The sequence below is a fragment of the Diadema setosum genome, chromosome 12 (assembly GCF_964275005.1).
Source record: "Diadema setosum chromosome 12, eeDiaSeto1, whole genome shotgun sequence".
In the NCBI taxonomy this organism is placed as follows: Eukaryota; Metazoa; Echinodermata; class Echinoidea; order Diadematoida; family Diadematidae; genus Diadema; species Diadema setosum.
The window spans coordinates 19,530,856-19,558,721 of record NC_092696.1 but is presented as its reverse complement, the minus strand read 5'-3'; the positions used below and the strand labels follow the sequence as shown (position 1 = coordinate 19,558,721).

The 27,866-nt window shown below is 38.0% G+C and overlaps 1 pseudogene; it reads right to left on the bottom strand.

Annotated features, from left to right (window-relative positions):
* Nucleotides 1-376: 376 nt before the first annotated feature.
* LOC140235786 (ATP-dependent DNA helicase RecQ-like) lies at nt 377-25,841 on the bottom strand (annotated as a pseudogene).
* Between the last annotated feature and the right edge of the window lie 2,025 nt (nt 25,842-27,866).

Below are 27,866 nucleotides of genomic sequence, written 5' to 3'. Positions count from 1 at the left end.
GCTAACTCAAAAGAGGGGTTATTTGTTAACGGAAAATGTCACCTCCGAAACATAAAGTTTGGACAATTTCAGTCTTTAAAGAAGACAAAGCAGAACCTGGTAAACATAATAGTTCTTAAGTTTGGATACCTGTCTATCACCACAACAACAAAGATAATGAAAAGGAATAAACAATTTAATATGCTAGGTCTGACAAAAAAACCATGTCAGAGTGCATACACCAAAAGTGTTGGATTTCAAGCATGTAAGTGCATGCCACATCTGAAAGAAAAAGAGAGGAAAGTTCATTAAGGTACCCAAGGTAGACACTGTGGGTGGTAAGTTTATGAGAAAAAATAATGCATATCTGTCAGTGTATAAGAAAGTTATACACCAATTAGTGCCAAAACCGTGTTTTACACCACTGATTGTAAAAATGGCCAGATGCAATGGTAGCTATCAGAACTCTGATTTCACCATCTGTTGCTAACATGCTGTCAACAATTTCCTTTTGGATATCAGTTTCCATGTTCTGGTGGTACATATAAACTGATTAACATACCTGTGGCAACCTCCTGGAAGCAGTGCCATAAAGGTCGCATACACATTACTGCACATTTTTCTTATCATCCTTTCACAACATGCACCATGGATCTTCAAGTCATCTGCCAGCCACTTGAACATTGTATCTAAATCTCTTGCAGCAGACTTGACAACATGTTTTATATTTTGCTTGTCCGGCAACTGATTTACCCACACATAATTGCGAAGACCACAGTTTTCGATGATACCGCTACGCACATCTCTGGTTGCAGTGGCTGTCAGGGCAACAGCGGGACTGACGACTTGAGTTCCGATCGTAATTCACCAAATTTTCCATACACTGCTCGAAATGCTTTGGTGTCTCCAGATGCAGTCCCCCTATTTGAAAAATAAGAAAAAAAAACAGTAAGATTAAAATAAAAAACATTTTCTACATTGCACATGTGATTTTAAGGGATTGTAAGGGAACATAATGTGTAAACGATTGTAACAGATACGCCGAGAGAGGGCGGAAAGAAGAACAAAAGATGGCGACTGTCCTCAGAGGACCTATGTTGACGATTCGATATCGAAGACCGAATTAAAGTATTCAAAAGGCAAACCCTGTCTGGTTCTAGTGTCATTCCCTGTTGTGCAAAGTTGTCCCCTTTCAGGATGAGTACATTTGCATACTGAAGCATGTTCCTATTTGAGTTTTTTCTCAATGTACATTCACATGAAGAATTAGTCTGTGGGCCACAGCGTGTATCTCGATTGCTCCTCTGTCTGTGTAGAGGAGCAAAGCCGACGAGACACAGGCTGTGTCTCACAGATTAAAGCTAAGGCAGTAGGCCTATGTGTAATTGCATTTGTATGCGAGAAAGTTACAGTAGTTACTGTACTGTACAAAACAATTAAACCAGTGCAGTTACGGTGTTAACAATTTATTGCAATTACACAGGATTTGACTCAGCTCAGTACACCTAGGAACACTCACAAGAGTAGTACTGTAGTAGAAGCCTGACATGTGTTTACCCTACCCGGCCCAGAGGCCAGACATTTAACTACATTTAGTTTTACAATCATTTTTTTTTTTTTTTTTGTTCAACTAGGGGCCTACAGTTACAGTTTGTAATTCAAGACAAGAGACACGTAATGAAAGTTGCCTTGACGAATCATTTGTAGAAACTGGATAGATCTAACGTTAAATGATTAGCTTACCATTATTAGGCCGCTTGAGTCTTCGACTTTGTCACGCAGGCCAAGCAAGATCCATACCATAGCCTGCTCATCTGGTCCGAAATTAAAGACTTCAAAGGCATGACAAGAGCCACAGCTTTCGGAGAGTCTGGTCCATCATGTAGATCTAGTTTGCGAAGAATATCAATGCACAACGGTGCAGCTTGGAAGTTGGAACACCACACTATTGCCGAAACCAGTCGGCATGGAGATAAACAAAATCATGAGTCTATGACCACGCACGGAGAAACGAGTACGTGTAGTAGGGACTTCTAAGTTCTGGTTCTGGTTCTGCTGCTGCTCCCCGAAACCGTCAACGAATCCAAGCTCCTCAGTAGCACATTGCATTGAATGCTCTTCTCATTCTCACTGTCAGAAAAGCGACGCGGAGACGCTGATGTTGACATCCATTGATCATGTAAACAAGGTTTGGAGGAAATACTTGAAATGCTGTACAGATTTTGGTCGGAAAACGCAAGACTCGGAATCAATACGAAAAGCACATTTGTTGCACAAGCTGTATGCGTTACACGCGATCCGGGGGATCCCCGATCGAGAAGTAAAAGCCACCTCGAAATTGACATGTACGATAAGTCACGATGCTTTAAATGAGCGAATATCATTTCTACACGTATTTATCAATTTTTTTATTTGTAATTTTTGAATTATATTTTTTTTTTGTCGAAAAATAGATTTAAAATGCTGGTTATTGTGATATTTATAATTCAATTTATAACAGTTATGGAAACGAGTAGAAGTTAGTCTTAATCTTACGCACGGTTTATATACGTTCTCATTTCATTCTCCTCTTATGATCTCTAAGATATATCATTAGAGCAATTTTTAATAAAAAGAAAAATAATTTTGAAATTCCATCAGTATATGGAGAGATTAATACAAATATTGGCGTAAAATACGTATGTTATATTGCTACCTGCAATATACCTGTTTGCAATAAGACTACAAGATTAGAGATCGATCGACTTTTTTCGATCCCACAGATTGCCTGCTGGACGCGATCTCATCGACCAATCAGGATGCTCGAAATGAATGAGGGGATGGGGGTGGGGCCAATTTTTTCCGAAATATTTCGGGGAGACTTGGCAAACCAGACTGGACTGTTTTGGAGGTCGAGATGCGTGCGTGCGCGGCAAATTAATACACGAGCATGCGGTGGGGCATACGCGTGCTGTAGCGGTGTGTGCGCGCGGTAAATCATCACACAAAACAGTCCAGGCAGTGGACTACCTATGACCAGTAGCAGAGGTTACATATAACAGAGTTAAACATTGAATATTTATACAATGTAACTTCATGTAATGCGAAACATCTGCACCGATGTAACAAGACAATGACTGAGATGCACTCTTACAGTACCTACTGAATCATAAATGAACCTCTTTGCTGATATATTTATATCTTGTGCATATCATTTGAACAAAAGTTGTTCCTAGCAACCTGAAAGCTCACACGAGGCCTGTTCAACACAATAACAACTGGTGTGTGGATTCGCCCGATGATAATGCACGGGTTACTAAAATGACTCAACACCAGGCACTGCCAGGACCCGAGAGAACAAACTTGACCGCACCAGCAAAAACTCCGTCATTCCAGAAAGAAAGACGATTTATAGTGGCATTTAAATAGACTAAAAGAAGGTACAGATTTTAAATGAGCTGGGAGATTATTCCAGACCTTGGGACCAGAAAAACGCACTGTGTGTTGAAATGAGACTTTTTTATGCTTTGGAATGTGAATTAATGAAGCTGATCTGGATTCATACTTATGATATTCCGAGTTTACATCAAATAAGCGACATAGATGATCAGGGAAAAGATTATTTGCACACTTATACATAAATAAACCCAATTGGAGTGTATTGATATCTTTTAAACGCAGTAACTTTAACTCATTAAACAATGTATCAGTTCGAATACCACCAGGACCTATATTTCGTACATTACATAAATATCTAATGATATGATTTTGATAAACCTGTAATCGTTTCAGACTTGATTCAAACGTATTTCCCCAGACAATATTACAATACGTTAGGTAAGGTAAAATAAGTGTACAATAAAGCATACGTTGTATGTTAACAGGCAGATAATACGCAAATTTTCGAATAATACCAGTATTTTTAGACACTTTTCGTTCAACTTCTGCAATATGAAATTTCCAGGATAACTTGGAGTCTATAAATACACCCAAAAACTTTGTTTTATCTACTTTAGGGATTGCATCATTATTTAGGTAAATATTAACATTTCTAACATGAACCTTTTTCCTATTATTAAAAAGAATATAGTTACATTTTTTACTATTCAAAGATAACCTGTTAGCTTGAAACCAGTCACAGACGTTTTGAAGTTCGCTATTGACTTCATTGCATAAAATATCCAGATTTTTACCACATGAAAAAATATTTGTATCATCAGCGTATAATATAAAAGAGAGCTTATTAGAAACAGTATCTATATCATTTATATATAATATAAAAAGAAGTGGGCCAAATAGTGAACCCTGAGGAACACCATATTGAACTTTACTGAGTTGTGAAACAACAGAATTATATTTAGTACACTGATAACGATCTTTAAGATAACTAGAAAACCAGCTATGGGCAGTACCTCGAAAACCATAATGATGTAACTTAGAAAGCAGAATATCATGGTTGAGAGTATCGAAAGCCTTTGACAAGTCAATGAACACACCCAACGTGTACATATCATGTTCAAAGGCATCAACAATCTTATTTGTTAAATCAATTAAGGCTAAAGATGTAGAGAATTTTTGTCGAAAACCATAATATTGACTATTACTTAATATTTTATTTTTATCAATAAATTTCATAGCCCGTGTAAATATAATTTTTTCAAGTATTTCATTAAAACACGAGAGGACAGTTATAGGTCTATAATTGCTTATTTCAGCTTTATCTCCACTTTTAAATACAGGGGTTATTTTCCCAATCTTTAATTTGTCAGGAAAAAACACCTTTACTCAATGACATATTAAAAATATGACAAAGTGGTTCACTTAGAAATGATATGACATTTTTAACAACACCAGGTTTAAAATCATCAACACCAGATGATTTACCGTTCTGAAATGATTTTGCAATATCACAAATTTCATTTTCAGTTACTGGATATAAAAACACTGTTGCATGTACAGGTGTGCGAAGATATTGCTGGAAGTTCCCATGATTTTCAGGTAATAATCTTTCAAGGTTTGGCCCGATGCCAGCAAAAAAGGAGTTGAAACTCTCAGCTACACCTTCACAGCTGTCAATAATCTGTCCATTATTTTTCAGTTTAATATCCCCATCTCTGCCCTGTTTAAATGGTAACAATGAATTAATAACATTCCATGTATTTTTAATATCAGATTTATACTGGATAAATTTATTAGCAAAATACTTCTTCTTAACCTCTCGCAATAAAAAATTCAATTTATTGCGAACACTTTTATACTTAATCTCGCTATCAAGCGTACCTTTATGTAAAAAAATCTTATATAATTTATTTTTATATCGTACTAATTTCAATAAGCTATCAGTCATCCATGGCTTCAATCGTCTCTTTTTAGAAGATATACGTTGAAGAGGGAAATATACATCATATAAACCACGTAATCTTAATTCAAACATATTATAAGCTATATTAATATCATCAGTTTCTTTAATATCATCCCAACACGCATCCTGTAAAGCATTTCTGAATGAAATTATTCTATCTTTTGTAATACATCTAGAATACAAATCTTCTCTAATTTTATTAGATTTACATTTGAGAGATGTTATCTGAAAAACTGGTAAATGATCAGTTGTATCAGAGTATAGAATACCACTCTCAATAGGTAAATCAAATTGATTGGTGAAAATATTGTCAAGTAAACTTGCAGAAGTTCTAGTAATGCGTGTTGGCCTAGATATCAGAGGTAAACAACAATTACTTGACAGAGAATGCATAAAATCTTGAATGTTTGAATGTGTATTAAATTTCAGAAGATCAATATTCAAATCACCCATTATATAAATTTTTTTGTTTTCTCTGACAAGATCACATATCAACGTAGAAAAAGCCTCATTAAATCGTGTGATATTTACATTCGGAGGTTTATAAACGGTGCCGACTATTATATTCCTTTCTTGCGGAGAGTTGATTTCAATGAACAATGAATCACAACACAAATTACTTGGGAGCAACAAATCGGATCTCTCGTTATAAGATACCTCCACCTGTTCTATTACTTCTGTTATTACATAATATGGTATAACCTGGTATGTTTACAGATGGACTTGTGTCTTTCAGCCATGTTTCAGAAAACCCGATAACATCAAATGGAACTTCAAGTGAATGTAATATGTCTGTAATAGACTCTAGATGTTTTGGAAGACTTCTAGAGTTAAAATGTATACAAGAAAAGGTATCATTTTTTAAAGGACTAAATCGACTGGCAAAGTTTTCTAGTTTTTGTTTGTTAAGAAATTAACAAAACAATAAAAAATAAAAGAAATTAATTTCAATTGAGCTTTTTTTTTACACAAAAACTGTTTGATGTGTCTTGAAGAATTCTGACACAAAAATTTAGCAATCCTCCAGTCTTTTTAATGGAGTTATAGGTGAAAATATGATTTCATGCACAAATTTGCATAATTAATTTATTAAAAATAGAAAGGCAATATTTTTCTATTTTATGACGATGTAATCTTGTAGTTGACATCCAGCTCTATCTTCAGGCAAAATTTCGCGGCACTCGCGCGATCGGCGGCCGACATCTGAAGGGGGGGGGGGGGGTCAAATTGACCCCCCCCCCCCCCTCGGTAAAAACTTGGTCTCAAATAGCCCAGTTAGAATAGGGTTAACACATCCTCAACTTTCAACTCTAGTAACTTTTGGAAGGATGCTGCTACTGCTTTTAGAGTTGGTTCTAGTCATGACAGAATGTGTTAACAGATCATGAGGAATGTCAGCTTAACCTGATAATCTCTTCATCGTTGCTATGAAATTTATATCCTATATTGTTGCATTTATTGTACTGAGTACAAATTTGTTTGGTTAAGCGTTTCAATACTTCAGAGCGACTTTCCTCAGTGCACAGAAGAAGAGACATACCTCTTCAAAAACTGTGCTTATATGAGATTGGAATATAGAAATTAAACGTAGTGCAATAAAAGTAATGCATTTATCTAATAATGTCAAGAAACCTCATTTCTGTGCAGCTTTGGTGCTGTATCCTCATATTCTGAGTTTTGGCATGCATTTATATCTTTTATTTCATAATGTAGAATAAATCTTTGGTTTGGTTGGTTGGTTTTGTTTTTTGTTTTTGTTAAATCCCAATTTTGGCTTTATACAGTTGCATTTTTTCTTTTGCTGCAAAATCATCGAAACCCTCAATATCGCTACTATTGTGTAATTGATCCTTACGCACTTTTTACACTTTTGCTGTGCCAAATTGTAATTCTGTGACAGTTTACATTTTCATTGTTGTAGATTTAATGAATAATACATCACTTTCATCTTATCTTCCTCCAATACAAAACAGGCATTGGCATATGGAGGTGTGTATACAAGATGATAATTCATACAACAAAATTTCGTGAAGGATTTCATGTATTTAAGCTTTTACACTTTGACTGAAACTCAAACTTTGATTATCGGTTTATAATGTCTTTGACGCATTTCTGCCATCATATTAATCCAAAGCTATTTTCTCGAAACCGAAAAAATGTACTTCTTTTAAAAGGTATAAACACATTACCGTAACATTGCTATCCGAAGATGCAGAGCGTGATATAAAATGACATACAAAAGACAAATTGAAATTCAACGTATACTCAACATAAAGTCCTGTTTTTATTATTATGGAGCTTTAGATTTTCGCGACGGGGACGTTCAGTGGAAAAAAAAAAATGTCCTAAGCATGCGCAGAAGTCGATCTATTTTTAGCTTGCGTCGTCTGAGTTTTTCACTACGCGTACTGGGCTATTTTTACGTCCGCACAGTTTGCAACGTAGAGAACTACTTCATGCACCGATCATATGAGGACGCCATTTCATTTTTTATACGTTGCGTCCCAGCGTAATCTAAAGCTACTTTTCAGCACGACGCAAGGGAGAGGAGAACGTCCAACGCACTCGTGGTCTCAAACGTCCGCGCGTCAGAATCGAAAGCTCCCTATTATTGTTATGTACCGAACGCCAATGACTATAACGTGTAAACTTCACGTAATGTAATTTTTATTATGATGACAGAGGCAATCGTGACATAGAGCACAGATGATAAGATACGCCGAATAGAGATGTTACTTCACAGCTGGTTAAACTGATCCCTGGTTACATTTTCTGATACATGTATCTGATTTTGGTTCCCTGAAAGCATGCGTTGTCTTCCTTGCATGGATTTTTTTTTTTTTTTTTTTTATTTATGGCCTACACAACATGTCACAATAAAAGGGGAAAAAGCTGAAAAGGAATACAAGGGAAGGAATATTCATCGAGAATACTGTCAATAGTCGACTTATAGTCTACTAGTATGGCACTGCCATCGAGAGTGACCGTTGGATAGCTGATTCCTCTGAATGTCATGTGACCCGTATTCATCCAATCAGATGGCAAGATTCCATAATTATATGTGTTGTATAATAAAATCTAATCCACGTCCTTTGTAAAGATGATTTTACGATGATGGGTTCGTTCATTAGTGGATCAAACTTTCATCGGGTCGCTTGCAACGAATTACAACGCTTCTTATTTCACCCGAGATCCGACTTTTCGCCATTAGACTGCATGGTCACACGACCGGGATTTCCCAATCTGGTGCAAACGATTCCTGGATACCCTGCGCAGACGAGTGTTTGCTCAATGTGTTAGCGTCGAGCTCTCCATCCGTGCGCGCAAATAACTACTCGCTCTGTCGACTGAAATCCGCCGGTTCGTTTCACCGATGAATGCATCTCTCGGTCGCTGAAAGTAGCCATATCAGTTTTACCATCACTATTTCTAACACGGCGACATTAAGAGCTTTCCCGTGCCATCAACGAATTGCATTTGCAAATTTTATATGCACGCCACCTCCTTGCCTGTCCAGGTATCGCAATGGCTGATGACTGAGTCTGAAAACAAATACCGAAATTAAGGAATACCTGATTATCAAATATGTCGGTAAGTAAAAAAGTTATTTGACAATCTAAATAAAAATTATTGACAGTATCTCGTCAAATCAAACATGTGACAAAGGTTAAAAAGTGTGGTAGAGCGAGTATCTATCGCTTATGGAAATGAAAGACAAGAAACTAATTGCTGAAAGCATGACAACGAACTCTAAGATAAAGTTGCTTAGGGAGCAAAAATATATCAACGTTTTACCATCGACTGTTTTGTAAATTGTTCAATTTCACACCGTTCCTTTACCAAGTTGTCACTATGATGTAGCACCATTTTTGCCTCTTATCTCCCTTCTTCAACCTTTATCACAACTGCCAAATGAAATATCTTGTTATTATGCCGTATTTGTTCCTTTCATTGTGTTTGTTTTTAATGTTGTATCTAAAATCAATGTTTGAGATTCCCCTGGTCTTTTAAAAGAGGTTTTCTGGTTTTCTCATATAAACTGTGATCTACTGTATATCCCAGAAAAAGAAATTACAACGGGACCCTCCGCACCAATAACTTAAAAATAATGAATCAATCCAAATATAATTTCAGGGTGTGAGACTATAACCTATTACCCACAATTTAGAGAAGACCCCATTCAATTTGCTCCAGTGGCCACAGAGAAATGATGATTTTTGGAGAGCATGTCAGGAATCCCTTCCCTCCTATATACATTGTAGTTCTGTCCATTGTATTCAGTTCCAAGTGCTAAACTTGGAAGAATCAGAACCAAACACTCACCGTAACGTATTCTGTGTACTAGGCACAGCTGCATACATTAATCCTCCTGTGGCTGTAATATGATAACTATACTTCGAAGATTCGAAGAATATGCATGTTAAGTATGTCAGAAAAGAAGAATTCACTAGCTTCTCTTTCTTTGCTATCGATGGCAAATAACAACACACCACTTACATGAACTACACATTAAAGTGAATCACACAGGTCTGTAAAACAGTACTAGACTAGTAGTTTAGATTTGTAATTTTTTTTTTTCGTAGTACGGAAAATTATACAAATCTTAACGGTTAATCTAACTAAACAAATAAAAACCCTCTTGAGCTCAAAATTTACAGGAGGTTTCCAAATAGTGTTTTCTTCAATACCTAAGTGTTCTCAACAATTTTTTCAAAAATTTGCATGCAAAAGTTTTGCATGCAAAATGGATGATACGTCTTTAAGACCCTGAAAAATAGCATGCAGTCAGTTTAATCATATTGGCTGTTATCAATTCGAAAATCCCGTTGTATTGTATGTATGTGTGTGTGTGTGTGTTTTTTTTTTTTTTTTTTGGGGGGGGGTACATACTGTAGTCATTAACTTCCTATATTCTCCTCTTCCCCTTCCTCGCTATTGTCTTCCTCTCTTGTCCATCTCTCTTTTTCCCTCTCATTCTCTTTATTTTACTCGTCTATTTTCTCAGATTAGTTTACTCGTTACATTCCTCCATTTTTCTCCCATGTGCTTTGACTTTCGCTAGTTTTGTTCCTAAATCTATTCTTTACTGTTCTCATCGTGTTCATTGTTAACCGTCCACTGAACTGCTTTTTTTTTTCTGGCACGTCAGTGGTGTTATTTTGAACTTTTCCCCTAATTACAACTAAGAATCTACTATTTTGTTTTATGAATGTGATCCACAGCATTTGTATAGCGCCATACGTCTGTTGCACATCTCTTTGGCAACAGACAATTTTGTTGTTTGAAGAAAGGACACAACGCTATTACCGATAACTTTAGGTGAAAAACTCTATGGACATAACTTTGAGTTTGCACTTATAACCTTATGCATCAACGCGTCTACAGAGAAGCAATCGAGGATATTACTCTGTTTATATAAACAAGATGCAATGCATGCAGAATCACGAAAGTACTATGCCGAGTTCTTTGATTCACAGTGACGTACGAAGTCATTCCAATTTCCTAATGTCCTAATGTAACACAATAAAACACGATACACACGGAGCATGTAGGCGTTTGAAAAATAACGGGTAATGGGAAATGCATATTGATTCATATCATTAATGCTACAGAAACAAACAGATGTAAAGCGTGCAAATATTAAAGGGGCATTCCGGACGATTTTCATAATTTCACATCATGTAGTACATAAATCAACAGCTTCATGTATAGATTTGTAGAATTTATTGTGGTTCTTGAGCAGAGAAACAGTACTTTCAAAAACCTTAAACAAATTACACTGAACAAAGATGATGACATATGAGCCTCACATATCTCAGAAATGTAGCAGTGTCATTCCATTACAATACCGCATGCTTGCAAGCTCACCTGTGTGTAATCTATGCATGCCTTCTTCTTTTGTGCTGCTTCCTTGAGCCACATCTCATGCATTCTTATGGTGAGGCTGCCATGTCATCATCCTTGTTCATTGCAATTTGTTATAAACTTCGAAAACATTCTTATTTTTCATCCCAATCATTATAAATCCTGAAACTCTGTACCCAGTATAACTAATTTATATATGTTCAAATGTAAAAATTTGAAAATCATCCGGAGGTCTCCTTTAAAGCTTTTAGTGTTGAATTGCGTTCAATATAACATGGATTATGCAGTAGAAAAAAAAAATCAGCTGTAGAAAATAAATTGTATGATTTATTCATAAGAGAACGGGTGATGATTCTAAGAATAATGCCAATGGATTCATAATCGTTCAATGTATAGCATTTGCAGGGAAAAATACAACTAGAAGGGAACTTAGCATGTATTTCGAAAGAGACTTACTGAAAAGCTTATTGCTTGAATAAAGTTAGTCCTTCAGGACCATGGGAGAGAGAGATAGATAGATAGAGAGAAAATTATTAGAGACATTCAAAGGAAACTGATTGACGATTGCACTACATCGACGCAAAAAAGCACTGAATTGATCAGTGTTTTAGGATTAGAACCAGCGCTTGCTGGTATAAAGGATTAGAACCAACACTTGCTGTCAGGCGGAAGCTCGGTGGTCTAGTGGAGATGACGCCTCTTCGGAGATCAGGAGGTCTTAGGTTCGAGTCCTACTTCGCCTATGATTTATTTTATCATGGGTACTACTAAAACATTGATCAATGCAGTCCTTATTTACGTCGAGGTGGTTGTTAATAAGTTCCATAAACACATCTCGACGGAAGAATTTCATGAAATTGAATTAATATAAGGCCTTCGTGAAACGAATTAGACTTAATAACATAGCTCACACAGAAATGAAGACATTGGGCCTACATATTGATCACTGAAATTGATTGTGTATTAAACTACAAAATAAGTTACAAAAATAACTCAAGATTCCATTGGATTTTTTGTGTTCCCAGCGTTAATTTTCAAGTTTTGTGTGTTCAAAGTCTTTCAGCATGGAAGAGATGACATACGAATTTTGGAGTTCATTTTGTCTTTAATATGAAATGTAGCACACTTTTGTATCTTACAACTAGACGAAATCAGATGTATATCTGGTAGGGAATATATCACATACGAAAGATGCATATAGATCGAGGGGTCTTTTTACTACAACAATTAGTGTATGCTCTAGTGATCCACCAGTATTGGACTGTGACTCCAAATACTAAATTTTTCCTCATGCACTACTTGTTCACTTCGGCCGATGCCCTCGGCGATACAAAATTAATGTTGGGACTCGTGATAACTCTATATTGGCCGTTGAATAATCCAGTATGTTGCATGATAGAGCATGCACTAATGTCAGCGCATGCGGTAATTGTATCTTATACCACGCGCATTAACGATAAATACATGCTTTGCAAGATTCATTTCGAAATCCATTGACTAATGGCACTTTGGTGTCAGATTGTGCGCTAAGTACGCATCATCCTCAAAGCCATTAGGCTGTGGTGTACCTCAAGGCTCTGTTGGCTGGCCCATCCTTTTTTCTATTCATTTGATAGGTCTGCGCAAAATATTTCAACGTCATTTAGTTCGGTATCATTTATATGCAGATGACGTACAAGTTTTTGTATCTTTTCCACCGCATCAAATCCATGCATCCCATGCACTGTACAGTCTAGAAAATTGCATCATTGATGTTGATGCTTGGATGAGGTCTAACTCATTGCTTTTAAACCACAGCAAGTGTGAATTAATTCTTTTTGGTTCTAAATCTCACTTGAACAAGTTAGATATCAATTCCATCTCCATGGTAGGTAACGATATCCCTCTGTCAAAGTCATGTCGCAATCTGGGTGTTGTCTTTGACTCTCACATGGCTATGTCTGCTCGAATCACCAACATTTCTAAATCAAACCGCTATTAATTACGTAATATTTGTTTCATTCGAATGTACTTGACTCGCTCTGCAACAGAAAAAAAAAAAAAAAAAAAAAAAAATTGTTCATTCACTCGTTTCTTCACGCCTGGTCTCGGTAATGGCCTGCTTTTCAATTTACCAAACTCACAAATTGCCCACTTACAAATACTACAAAACGCCGCTGCACGCATCTTTCCTTTTTCAAGCAAACGAAGTCACGTCACCCCTATCTTAAAGAGTCTTCATTGCTTGCTTGTAAAGGAGCATATTCGGTTTAAGATACTTCTTCTGGTTTATCATGTTATTGAGGGAACAGCTCCTGATTACAATGTATGTTTGGTTGGTCAATACCAACCTACACGAACTCTTCGATCCTCAACTTCTGGTCTCTTTATTCCGCTTTCTAGCAAATCTTGGGGCGATGAGCTTTCGCTCATGCTGGACCAACACTTTGGAATTCACTTCCACGTGTGCTGAAAGACTCAATCTCCATTACGTCTTTTAGGAGTAACCTAAAATCCTATTTGTTTGATAGTGCGTTTTGAGGACAGACTTCCTTGTCTTCTTTTTTTTTTTTTTTGGTCTTCTTCTTCTTTGACGGTATATGTATTTTCAGTTTTTTTGCTTTGATGCTTTGATGCCTTGAGCATTCAGTCAGAATGGAAAATGTATGTATGTATGTATGTACGTTTGTATGTATGCATTATTATTATTAAACCGTGTTGTGTACTTAAAGGGGAAATCCAGTCCAAATATAAGTTAGTGTGATAAGAAAGAGTAAAATATTACGAGTTCAACGGCATACATTTGATCGAAATCGGCTGAAAAATAAAGAAGGTATGACATTTTGAAATTTCACTATTTTGGGAGGAAACATTTCTTGAACAGTCAATGTGAACATGCAAATGGCAAAGTGCGCATGTCATCCCTCACAACTTACCATATAGTTTATGCATGAAAATTTTGAAATTTCCAGTTTTTCATTCAAACGCAATTATGCTCGAGGCTCAAATCCTCGTAAATCTAACTGATCACTGTTCTGAAGTTATTCACCCAGGTAATAACCTTATTCGTCAAATTTCAATGACAGAAATATTGAATTTTTGTCATTTTTTTTTTTTACATGATCAATGGAAAATTGTGAGGGTATGACATAGAGTAAAGCGCAATGGAAAATGTATGTATTATTTGTATTATCAAACCGTGTTACGTAGTTAAAGACCGTAGCACACATTTCCGGGCAAGCTACGCGGGCTTGTTGCGAGGAGGGATTTTCCAGCACGCAGGAGAATTATCCGCGGGCGGACAGGAATGTTTGCGTGTTTCGTACTTGTTTCTTACCGACTAGACGCGTGCTACTAACCTTCTACTTGCGCGTATTCCTTGTGACCCGCGTGAGAGCTTTGAAACCGATCCGTTTTCTGTTACGAGCGATTTACCGGTATCGAAAAGTACCTGCGTTGGAGTTGCCTGCGAGGTGCTGCCGGTAAGGGTCTCCTACTGGTGTTCTGCGTGTTACTCTGCGAACGAACCCCCCACGACTCACTCGGAACAAGTTTTGAGCATGTTCAAGGCCTTGTCATGCCGTATCTGGGGAAGTTTTGCGGCTTGACTTGCGGGGAAACAACTTTACTACCTGGAGCTCTCCGCAGTTGGTCCGCACCTAACGGTACTTATCGCATATCTCGCCCGTAGTTGCCCGGAGGTGCGCACGCAAGTCCGATTTAACCGCAGCCAAGTTATGAGAATGACCAAACATTTTTTTCGGGGTGGGTCGCGGGGATGCATGGAGAGGTCCAAGCAGAACGCTAGTAGGAGGGCCGGCCCTTAGCGGCAGCATCTCGCAAGCAACTCCCACGCAGGTACTTCACAGTCCCCGTATGCAGCAAGATAATGCCATTCTGTGGGACTTCCTGCAGAGGAATTCCTTCACTGAGTTGTCAGCCCCCCCCCCCCCCCCCGCGACTGGTACACAGGTCACACAGTATACCCGCAAGTAGAATTTAAGTAGAACGTGTCCAGCAAGTAAGACACATGCTCTGACTCGCCCAAATCCTTGTCCGCCCTCAGAAATTGTCCGGTATGCTGGAAAATCCCTACACGCAACAAGCCCGCGCAGCTTGCCCGGAAAGGTGCGACAGGGCCAAAACATGGTTACGGGTGAGATACGTGCTAAGGTACTGTCATGTGCGGGTCATCTGTGGGGACCTCCGGGTAGTAAAAATTAAAGACCTGAATATGAGAACGACCCAAGTCCAATTTTTGGCCAAATTCAGTTTGACATGGGAAATTGTAGTTTATGCATAGACTCATCTTGTGTATGAATGATAAATCCTAATTACCCCCGGAAGTGCCTGAAATTAATGAGTTAAATCTTATATGAATGTAAAAATGAAGGACTTGGGTCATTCTTACATTCATATTATAGCGCCCTCTCTCATCCTTCTCTCATCTCTATAGCAGAATATCATATCATGTATATGATTCAAAGAACGACCCAAGTCCATAATGATTCAAAGAACAACCCAAGTCCATCACACAAAATGGCCTCTCCACAATTAATGTAAATGTTAATTGTCATAATAATAATAAACTTATATGTTCTAATTTGTATATACAATGTCGCCTTCCCATCACAGTTGAATAGAATATTATTGGATAAATAAAAAAGATATGAAGTTTTTTTTAAGTTTACTCGAAATGGTCTTCCATGGACTTGGGTCGTTCTTATATTCATATACTCAATTGTTCTTTGCAAGTCGCACGCAAGGCTTGTCCGGAAAGGTGTGACACGGCCTTAAAGTACGGTGAACGAGAAAAAAAAAAAGGACGATATTCAAAAACAAGGTGATTTATACATTTCTGGAAAGCTTAAGTCTCTAAGAATATGAACAATTAACTTTCAGAAGGTAAAAACGTCTCTAGAACGATGGAGAGATGGTGTTTTGAGACCCTTTTTAGACCGCCTGAATGCGAAATTTTGGTGACCAAAATTATGACGTCTCGAAATTTACGAATCAGCCCTGCTCTGATGCCCTGTGCTACCAACTCCATCCACACAGTGGGCTCCGTCTATTGAGGGCCGTTGCGGACGTGGTTCGTTTGGGGCATACGTATGGAGAGGCAGTTGCATACGTATGCCCGTTTCCATACATATGCCCCAAACGATTTGTGTCCGCAGCGGCCTTCCATATCCGTCGCCTCTCCATCCTTTCTTCTACCACCCCGACTTTGCCACTGTCACTATCAGTGTCATTGTCACTGTCATCACTCAATTCACTCTCGATGTTAAACTCAAAGTCTTTCCGTACAATATCAGGTAAACCTTGGACGTTTTAATGTCTCAGCCGAGAAAGCAGTTGCGACTAAAAACAGGCCAGATATTGCATCCACTCACCAAGAAAGGCGTGCTTTATGAATGGCGGCCTCAATGTCCCGCTGCACTAGTAAGGGGTTTTGTTCATTTCGTGACGTCATATTTTAGGGCTCGAAAAAGCCGGCTGTTTCGGAGCGAAAATCGGTGAAATAAATCAGTTTTAACTCGCGATTTCTCAGTGGCGCGAATATCTTTTAATAAGTCACATTAAAAATCTGTTTTAGGAGACATTTCCCTCTGCTTTGACACCTTCCTTTATATGATTTTCTTGATGTTAATGTCTCGTTCACAATACTTTAACGCACATTCTATAGAGACCATATCTCTTTCAACACAAATGATGTATCAATAGTGTGGCATTCTGAGTAATGAACAGACAACAATAATTTGATCTTTTCAGAAATGACAAATCTAATCAAGCTTTACATCAGTGTTCACTCTGAAAAGACCCGAGTCAGAACTGACCCGGAACTGGGTCCGTTGGGGTCATACACCGTTCCGGGTCAGAAATGACTTGGAATTTGGTCATGAAGATCCCGAATGGGGTCATCCTGACACGATTCATGACTCTGAATGGGTCATATCTGACCACATTCCTTGTCATTTCTGACCCGGAACGGTGTATGACCCCAACGGACCCAGTTCCGGGTCAGTTCTGACTCGGATGTTTTAAGAGTGCAATTGGCTATCCTTTTTATCTATGTGTTTTTTTTTTTTTGTTTTTTTTTTTTGTGAACGGCATTTTTCATTTTATTTTTTAATGATAACCATGTATAGTTCTCTGTATTTGTATACGTGCAGCACTTTTTGTGTGTGTGTGTGTAAACGCAATATCTGTAACTGGAGATTACATCTGACATTGTCATACAGTGTTCACATTAGCTTTTTCTGTGAACTGTACACATTTCTGTTTTTTTTTTTAATAATGATTATGAATAAGGTGAGTTAAGTTGAATTTAATTGAATTGAACTGAATCGTTACAATTCAAAAGAAAAAGAAATAGATCACAACAACAAAAATTCGTAGACTCTGTTAATATCAAAGTTAAACTCATCGCTAAATTGTTTGCCTATAAAAAGATTGCCTTCTCAAACTCTGTAAGTAATCCGTGCTTCTTCTTTTTTTGTCTGATCTCTTGTTCTTTTTGAATTGCCCGTCTATATATAAGACGGTTAATCGTCATGGTAACAGCACAAGCCACTCCAATGACTTAATGCTTCCCCGTGAGGGGGGAAATGACCTCTCGACCACACCTTGGAAATGATGCGCTTTACTTTAGAATCTAATCTTCGCAAACTCTATGCGGATATTTAGGAGGTTATATAGATAATGCATTTTCGAAATTCTGCGCATTAAACTGGTCATGCTCCAATCTAACGACCAAAAAAAAAAAAAAAAAACAACCCAAACAACAACAACAACAACAACAACAAATCGAAAGAAATTGGCTTAAAACTCTGGTGAATGCGTAAATTCTATACCTGTCCTCTTCAGGTACCCGTGCGGCTTTTCCTTACACATGGCGGGAGTATTGCAGCGGTCAATCATACATGATCCTTTAGCTGTCATTGATGCGATGATCGCCAAATGTAATACAAACGGATTAACATTAACAGGAATAACAACAAATACATCCTAAAATCAAGATAGTCTCTAACTCTTAATCATTGCAGCGTCGCTGTCACATAAACGCTCAATAATGATCGAGCAGGAGTTGTAACCCTTCTTCACGAAACCCACACGAAATTGCAATACAGGGAAAAAAAATCATGTTAGTTTTTACCCTCGCAGGTAGAGATTTTCAACTTTACATTGATACATTAACTCGATGATTCTTACACAAATGAATGTCATACAGTTGGTCAAGTCTGGATGCTACTCGTATATAATGGAAATTAGAGTTTAAGGTCTCTTCATGTGTGTTAAAAAAAGTCAAAGACCCCATGACAGCCACAATGAGGACCAAAAAGAAAAAAAAAAGAATAGATAAACCCATTTATACTCACAATCTGTGTTCATTTATCCAACCTATTTTATTTTCTTTTAACAGAAAATCGATAGTCAAGCACTCTTTCAAAAAACAAATGAGTCGAAACAATGAAACTAATTTGAGGCGAAAAGATAATCGCTTTATTGAGAGAATGAAAAACGCTCTCATTTATCGAATTCGCGATTCAAACAGACATGACAGATACACTGGAATGATGTACGAACATGATAATTCTGTCAGATTTATATTTGTCACCCTTTATCGTCTCAGCCGAGTTTGCCCAAAGTGCATTCGCATAACGCTGAAAGAGTGATCGACGCGATATCTAAAGCTTTTGTTGGTCTCTTTGTTCCACAAGTTCCCCATTTGATATGAGCAGTCATAATCACGATGGTGTGTATATCGTTCATCTCAATAGCACGAACAATGCCATGTCATATCTTATGATTATGCAGTCCAGTTGTTTCTATTCAGAGTCATTTGTATTTGCTTTTTCCACGTTGGGTCTTCATTTGAGAAAAAAATGATAATCAAGAATGACACGCATATCATACAAGGCGAAATACAGCAATAGAAATAATCATTACATTTTTTTCATCGATACTTTCTCTTGCCACTGGCGGTGAATGATCAATGTGCTACTGTATCATTACGACAATGTACGGCAGTGCGGTTGAAAATTGAAATGTATCATATTACTGCTTATATGGAGTATACATTCATATCTAATAATGAACAATAGTTATGATAACAGTATACAAATTAATTGTTAGCTGAGTTTACATTCTCGGTGTTTGATGGGGTATTAATCACATTGAGTGATAGTTTTAGTTTTGATTTGTACACATGTGCTTCATTTTTATTTTGATGCTGACGACAGTGATGATTATGTTTTAAGAGGTTAGAGGCTTAGGGTTGAGGGTCGGGTGGAAATCCAGGAATCTCCTACATTTATGTTGACGTCTTTTTTTTCAGTTTTTGAAATTAATGTATGAATATAAATGAAGTCAAGGGTTGGATGATTATATTGGAATTGTATAGTGTTTTTTTATGTTTTGAAGTTTGATAAGAATTATGGAGTTAAGGGGTGGGAATCAGGGATTGAGTGATAATTTTTTTTTTTTAATGATTGTTAAATGTTTCTTAGGGGCAACATGTGTGGTTTCACATGCCTACGGGCAATAGTAAATGTATTTACTTTTGTGTGCCCTGACCCTCATGTAGTCTCCATTCATTTCATTTTCATTTTGTGTAACGTGTACAGTACAGTGTATCCTTTGTAATGTTCATTCTGGTTTTTGTTTCATGTTTGTGATGTTAATGATATGTATCCTACATTCTTTACCTGGTCGAATAAATAATAATAATAGTAATAATAACAAGTACCGTTTCTTGTTTTGTTTCGATATTGATTGGTTACATGCATCCCAGTACTTCATTATAAAGTAGGGGATTTAAAAAACAAACGTAAAAAACAATGTTCCCTTTTATACAGAAGCAAAGCTTTCCCTGTAATATTAGAATCGACAGAAACAGATTGCACATTCAACAAAATAATTGCCGAGTGTACAGCTCCAATAATGGGACTTCCGATTTTAATGGAACACTAGCAGCTTTCAGTCCCCTGTTTTGTTATACATGACGCGCAAAACAAAACACATCATGACCAACTACCTTTTGGGTAGTGCTCTATTCAGCGATCCTGTTTTCAATCATGTTTTTTTTTTTTTTTTTCTATTTCGTCCTTTCAACAGTTCCCAATCTTTACAGTAGTATTTTTCTGGACCATCAGAGGTATTCAAGGTAAGTTCAATCATTTCATCTTTTGTTTAGTAGGTCAAGGTTCTGGTTGTAATAAATTGCAAGATCGTATGGAAGAAGTTCAACAGAGATATCATGTTAAAAAGTGAAACACTTTAAAGGTTCTGTTTACCTTTGGGAGCAGCGATTCAAAAAATGTTCAAGACATCACTTTTGATGCAAATGTGTAGGTCAGGTGTATCACAAAAAATTCTACCATATAAAATTTTTGCAATAAAGTCTAAACTATAAGGAGATATCACTATTTTTCTCATTAAACCATAACTGTAGACGGTTTAGTCTGGAAACAGTTTTTATCATAACTATTGTTCACATTTTGTATATTTAACAATACATAACATTAATTATACTGGTTCAAATTCTTGCATTGGTTGTTTCTACCCTTAACTCACATTTTAGAACTATTTTGAAGCACTAATGGTGGGTTTTTGTTCCATCAGCAAATGGTAAATTATGCCTTTAAGCGTTTAATTCAAGGGCATCTCTATAGTACAATTGTAGGTCAGAACACAAACAGACACACACACACAAAACAAAACAAACAGAATATGATTATGTTGGTTTGCTTGTTTTGATTAGAATGCTAAATCCTTTGAAACGTTGGAAGTCAACAAATGCTCTGATTAGGCATCATGCTTTAGTGATTCTCTAGTATTTTGTGTGTTTGTGTGTGTGTGTGTGTGTGTGTAAGTGTGTGTAAGTGTAATATATATATATATATATATATATATATATACATACATATACACATACAATGTAAATCTTGAAATTGTTTTAGATACATCGTCCAGTGATTAAATTGAGATACCTGAAGTTAGATTATCAATAAGATCCTGTGAAGAGGCGACGTCAGGTTTTCTTGTGGTTATTTATTTTTTTTTTTTTTTGCTGTCGTTTCTCACTGTGCGTTTGTGTGTGTGTGTGTGTCTTCTGCCTTGATATCTTAAATTTCTCTCTCCCTTTAGATTGAAATACATGATCCATGTAAGACCCATGGTCATGTTAATATGGTCAAATTCCCGGACATTAAAAGGGTCACTGCCGTGAAAACCGAAAATTGATCCGAGACATTCGATAAGTATACTTAAAAAAAAAAAAGACAAAGAGGGAGCGATAGTCTGACATAATCACTTTCAAATTTCAAAGTTAGAGAATATTTTGAATTATGTTTCTCCAGCACGGTGTATATTACTTAAATGGCGCATGCGTAATCAACATTACTACACTGTAAAAACATGGGTGTTAGATTTAACACCACGGGTGTTAAATCTAACACCGATCAAACTTCAATAAAGGACCACACCCACAGGTGTTAAAAATGCACTGTGATGGTGTTGAAAAGTGTTCACCTGACACTTCGTGTTGTTAATTTGACACTGTACCAGGTGTTATTTTGACACTGTACTGGTGTTAATTAAAAAATGACACCACATGGTGTTGATTTGATACTTGTTGGTGTTAATATCAATGGTTTAACACCCGTCCAGCTTCAATAAGGGACCACACCAGCTGGTGTTACTTTGGTGTAAAATTATTTTCACATTTTTTCAAAAATCTAGTATTTCAACGTAAAATTCTTGATCGTCTTGTTTAAATTAAAAATCAACAAGAAGTGCAGTTACTAAGAAACTCTTCAAAAAACAGTTTAAAATTTGGAAATGACACCCGGGGGTGTTAATTTAACACCATAAATGAGCACCGAAAATTTAACACCAGCTCGGTGTTCACTATTTAACACCGGACTTTTTGCAGTGTACGTGTAAAGTTCGATGCGATAAAAAAAGAAAAACACAGAAAAAACAGAAAAAAAAACCAGAGGATAGATTTTTGGTGGCATTAATTGTTGGGCCTTTGAGATTTCAAATCACATGAATCTTCCATGATTCTTGGTTTTACACTATGGTATCGGAGTCCAGAAATACTATAATCTCTGCATCAGATGTTCACCTGCTGGTAACCCCCCCCCCCCCCCCCTGTTCCGAGTACGTGGAAGAGAAATTCTGTAATACATTGAAACTCTTACATAATTTATTATATCTCATCACAGGATCGTCAATTGCAATACCAGATGTCTGTCCTGGAGGGTCGAAGATCATTTGTCCGAGTCAATACCACAAGCCCAGCGGGAAACACCTCCAACTTCTCCCGAAGCGCGTACCGGCGGGACACCATGTGAAACAGCTGCCGGAGGAAGAGCAAAGAGGTCAGATGATGTACTGCGCGAGACCTGGTGAGCCTTGGCTTAGAACCCACCACGCCCGATCTAATCTATCCCCAACTCCAACAACTCACGCTGTGGGAATTGAGCCAACCCTGACAAATGTATAAGCCCACATAGCCTATTTAAATGATAGACCCTGGGGAAAAGTCTCCTACTTGGAAAATCCGGTGACAGGAAATCATACAGATAATTGGACTTGATATACGCTCGCTGCATCAAAAGAATAAAGTAATCTTTCCCCATACAGTGTTCAATTTCTTTATAACAAGTTGTTACTTTAAACGTATAAGTGAAGTAGTCGGGTACCTATGGGGGGGGGGGGTCACCGTGCATTCCCCCCCCCCCCCCCGGACTCCTCGAAACTTACATTTTCAGGATCCCCACGACATACCCAAACATAATCAAGATGTTAACAGGAACAAAAAGTGGCTGTTCTAGGCAATTTAACCCTAAAAGGGCCAGACTTTTTTGGCTATGCTCAGACCGGGGGGGGGGGGGGGAGGGGGGTGTGGATTCGGTCCCGCCGAGATCTCGGCCATCGGTGGTGCAATCGCGATGAAATTTTGTATGCGTAAGACCCACGTCATAATCTACAAGATTGTGTCGTAACATTTTTTGAAATAATCAATTTCTAATTTTAATTAATTAATTATACAAATTAAGCTTAAGATTATATTTTGGCTTAATTAAAAGCATTGACAGTCTAATTTTTGACCTGTAAATCTTTTTTAGCATATTTAACAATTGTACATCACAAAAACTTCCAAAACTCATTTCAATTCTTATGTATTTTATTGTTTTCATAATTTCTTATGTATTTCCTTGTTTTTCAACTTTGTTTTTTCTTTGTTTTTTCATTGAAATTGTCACTGACCACTTTTCTACCCTAATTAGCACAAAAATAATCAATGAGAGTAATTAATTTTAAAAATAATCAGGTTTTTATGACTTTCATGACAGAGCACTGTTTTCCATAGGAAATGTACACAAAATCACAAAATTGTGCCCGTTTTGGGGCGACATTCCGTTACAAAAATGGGCGTGACTTCGCAAAAGTATGCGCGGACGTTGCAAATTTTGTCTCAAAAGTCGCGCGAGACTTGAACAAACAAAGTCAAGAAGCCTTGCGACGAGGCCTTCTCGTGCTACAGAATTATAGCCCAAAACATCGAGGGGGGGGGGGCGGATTCCGACACCCTTGGCCCTTTTAGGGTTCATGTTGCATCAACAACAAAAAACAAAAAAAAAATCAATTTCACATATTTTCATACTTAAGGAGGTGGTATGGTGTGCTTTACTGAGTATTTACTCCATATCTTTCTTTTTGATGAACCGAAAGTCACTTAACTTCGTGGGTGCGTTCGACCGTATCCGGGTAATTACCCCCAGAGGTCAATTACCCTCCGGCTAAATACTGGTTAGTGGTAAGGTTAGAGTTAAGATTAGAGTTAGGGTTGGGTTTAGTGTTAGGAGTTTGGGTTATGGTTAGGATTAGTTTCAGGATTAGGATTAGGATTAGGGACAGAGGAAGGGTCCGGGGTAATTGCCCAGGGGGTAATTGCCCTAGACCCGCGTTCGACATACCGTGCCCTATAAAACATGTATATTGAAAGTCATTTTATTCGCTGAAAGTATGTTGTCATGGCAATGCACAATATCTCACTGTAATCTTAATTTTTTAAAGAAAATTTTGTTTTTTGGACAAAAAAAAATGTACTAACATAACTCTTTCCTATGCAAACATTAGGCAACATCATGACGCATTAAACATACAGAAAATCTAAATAAACCGTAATAAGCTCAAATGTAAAAAGAAAAAAATGTATTTCTTCTGTTTCCATGGCAACAGGGTGTGTTATTATAACCTATATACATTGAAACTTCAGCTGGTTATCAGCTCTCATAAGCCCCAAATTGTGTACATTATAACTTTACTTGTTACGGTCATATCCATGCCAATCATTATGAAATTTAGAAAAAAAAAATATATATATATATTTTGTCACAGTCTTATACTATTATGTAAAAGAAGCTAGTGACGTTGAAGCATCAATGTTCAATTTCCTTAGGTTGTCATAAGGGGGCGTTGTGAGCTAAATTATGATAACACACAAAGAAATTGTTGATAGATGTATGCTGGGATGTAAATGTGAAAAAAAAAAATCACAAAAAGTCATACCATTAACGTTACTTTACCTTAATAATTTCTCGTAAGAGTCCCTGTGAGTTGAGGAAAATCCTACATCGATCAATAGACGGCACTCTACATATCTAATTTCCAAGATATTCATAATCAACATCAACTCACCCAGAAATACTGATATTCGTTATTCTGATAGTGACCCTGTGTGGAATAGCAGTAACCCTCTGTGAGTGGGGTGTCGGAGTGGGGTGGGGATAGGGGGGGCAGGGGGTATTTGTGTCCCAGGCGCCACTCTCAAGGAGCATATTTTCCCTGTCTACTTCATCTGGTTTGGGATTATAACACTCCATATGAAGAGTTTGTTTGCAAAAACCGATAAGTCCATTTTTGAAGATTTTGAAGTACGGTCTCTGTCATAAAGTACAAAATAATACCTTTTAAATGATATATTGGTCACTACATATAAAGGCATATTTTTGAAGTTATGGTCAAAAGAAGCAGAAATTTTCTTATTATTCTCTTTATTTTTCTTGACCTCTAATCGCAAATATCTCCACTTGACAAATATGGACTTATCGGTTTTTGCAAACAAACTCTTCATATAGACATTTGAAGGGTGCTTCCAAAATGTATACCTAACTATACGTAATGCTTACACATAGGGCCTACATGTTTGCTAATAAAACACAGGCTATCTTGACTACGTAAGCAATGAGTTATATAACTTGTGTAGTAGGAGTCCTCATAACTACAATTTGTGAACATAGTGAACATGCTGAGCAATACGAAGATGAAATATCACATAACAAATGCAGAGCGCTTTGAGTGAGTTGTACTGGGATACTTTGTACACACTTATAAATGTTTTCAAAGAAAAAGCTTTTAAGTGCAGTAACTTTTACTAACTGTCCACCATGTGCTCCCATTTGTGGTATGATTAACTAGATATGACTTTATGATGACTTGAAGATATGATTAACTGACTTATGAGATGACGGAAGTAGCGGTTCAGAAATGGTGCGAATCCATCTTTGGTATAAACCGTACCGTAGTTCTCCAGGATTCCTGTAAGTCCTGCGCCACCAGCACCACAACGAGACTTTGCAAACTTCATGAAAGTCTCTTCCATGGTCTTATCCGCAGCACATCGATTTCCAGGAAGATGAGAGTGAGCAACAGAGATGGCTCCATTTTTGTTGCCCCTGGATGACTTGTCTCGATGGTTGATAGGAACACGTCAAACCAAGTCAGATACATTGCGTAGTTGATGCTTCCAAAGCTGAAGAAAAGCTCTGCCATGTCTCCCATGCATTTGTAGTATGGTTGGGGCATGTAGAGCCCACTAATGTCAAAATCGCCCACTAATGTCAAAACAACCACTAATGTCATAACACGTCGACGACAAATGTCAAAACAACCACTAATGTCATAACGCGTCGACGACAAATGTCAAAACAACCACTAATGTCATAACACGTCGACGACAAATGTCAAAACAACCACTAATGTCATAACACGTCGACGACAAATGTCAAAATCGGATCAACCACTAATGTCATAACACGTCGACGACAAATGTCAAAATTTCCATTTTTACTGCAAATGTCATAACACGTCGACGACAAATGTCAAAATCGGATTAACCACTAATGTCATAACACGTCGACGACAAATGTCAAAATTTCCCAATTTTCTGCAATATGTCCTGACGCGTCACAAGGGCGGATCGAGGAATGCCATAAAGGGGAGGCGCCTTTACAAAATCAAAGGTTGGCACGACCCTCGCCCCCCCCCCCCCCTTTCTTTTTCTTATTTCTGCTGTGTTCACAAAATAAAGAGAGGGGGGCACTAAAGGGGGATGTGCCCCCTCTAAATCCGCGATTGCGTCAACCACAAATATCAATATTGGATTTACCACAAATGTCATAACACGTAGACCACAAATGTCATAACGCGACATAGTGGCGGATCCATGAATTCCGTAAAGGGGGGGGGGGGGCTTTACAAAGTCAAAGGCTGGCGCGACCCCCTTTTCTTATTTTTGTTTCTGTTAGTGACGGTGCACGAGAGGGGGAAGCGCCCCCTTTCGATCTATCATTGCGTCAACCACATGGAAAAACTCAGTGCTTGCATTACAGGGGCGGATACAGGAATTTTGTAAAGGGGAGGCGTCTTTACAAAGTCAAAGGCTTGCGCGACCTTCCCCCCTCCCCATTTTCTTGTGTTGACGAAATAAAGAGAGGGGCACTAAAGGGGGATGCGCCCCCTCTCAATCCACGATTGCATCAACAACAAGTCAAAATCGGGGATTAACCACAAATGCAATAACACGTCGACCACAAATGTCATAACGCGTCACGGGGAGGGGGGGGGGATCCAGGAATTCCGTAAAGGGGGGGGGGGAGGCGCATTTACAAAATCAAAGGCTGGCGCAACACTGGCGGGTACACCAAGGGGATGAGCCCCCTCTCGACCCATCATTGCGTCAACCGCAAATATCAAAACTCATTGCTTGCATTACGGGGCGGATCCAGAAATTTCGTAAAGGGGAGGCGGCTTTACAAAATTAAAGGCTACCGCACACCTCCCATATCTTTCTTTTTATCTATGTTGTTTTAACCAAAAAAAAAAAGAAAAGAAAAGAAAGGGGGCACCAGAGGGGGATGCGCCCCCTCCTGATCCATCATTGCGTCAAGCACAAATGACCAAACTCATTGCTTGCATTACAGAGGCTGATCCAGGAATTTCGTTAAGGGGAGGCGTCTTTGCAAAGTAAAAGGCTTGCGCGACCTTCCCCCCTCCCCATTTTCTTGTGTTGACGAAATAAAGAGAGGGGCACTAAAAGGGGATGCGCCCCCTCTCAATCCACGATTGCATCAACAACAAGTCAAAATCGGGGATTAACCACAAATGCAATAACACGTCGACCACAAATGTCATAACGCGTCACAGGGGGGGGGGGGATCCAGGAATTCCGTAAAGGGGGGGGGGCGCCTTTACAAAATCAAAGGCTGGCGCAACACTGGCGGGTGCACCAAGGGGATGAGCCCCCTCTCGACCCATCATTACAGGGGCTGATCCAGGAATTTCGTTAAGGGGAGGCATCTTTGCAAAGTAAAAGTCTTGCGCGACCCTCCCCTCCCCTATTTCTTCT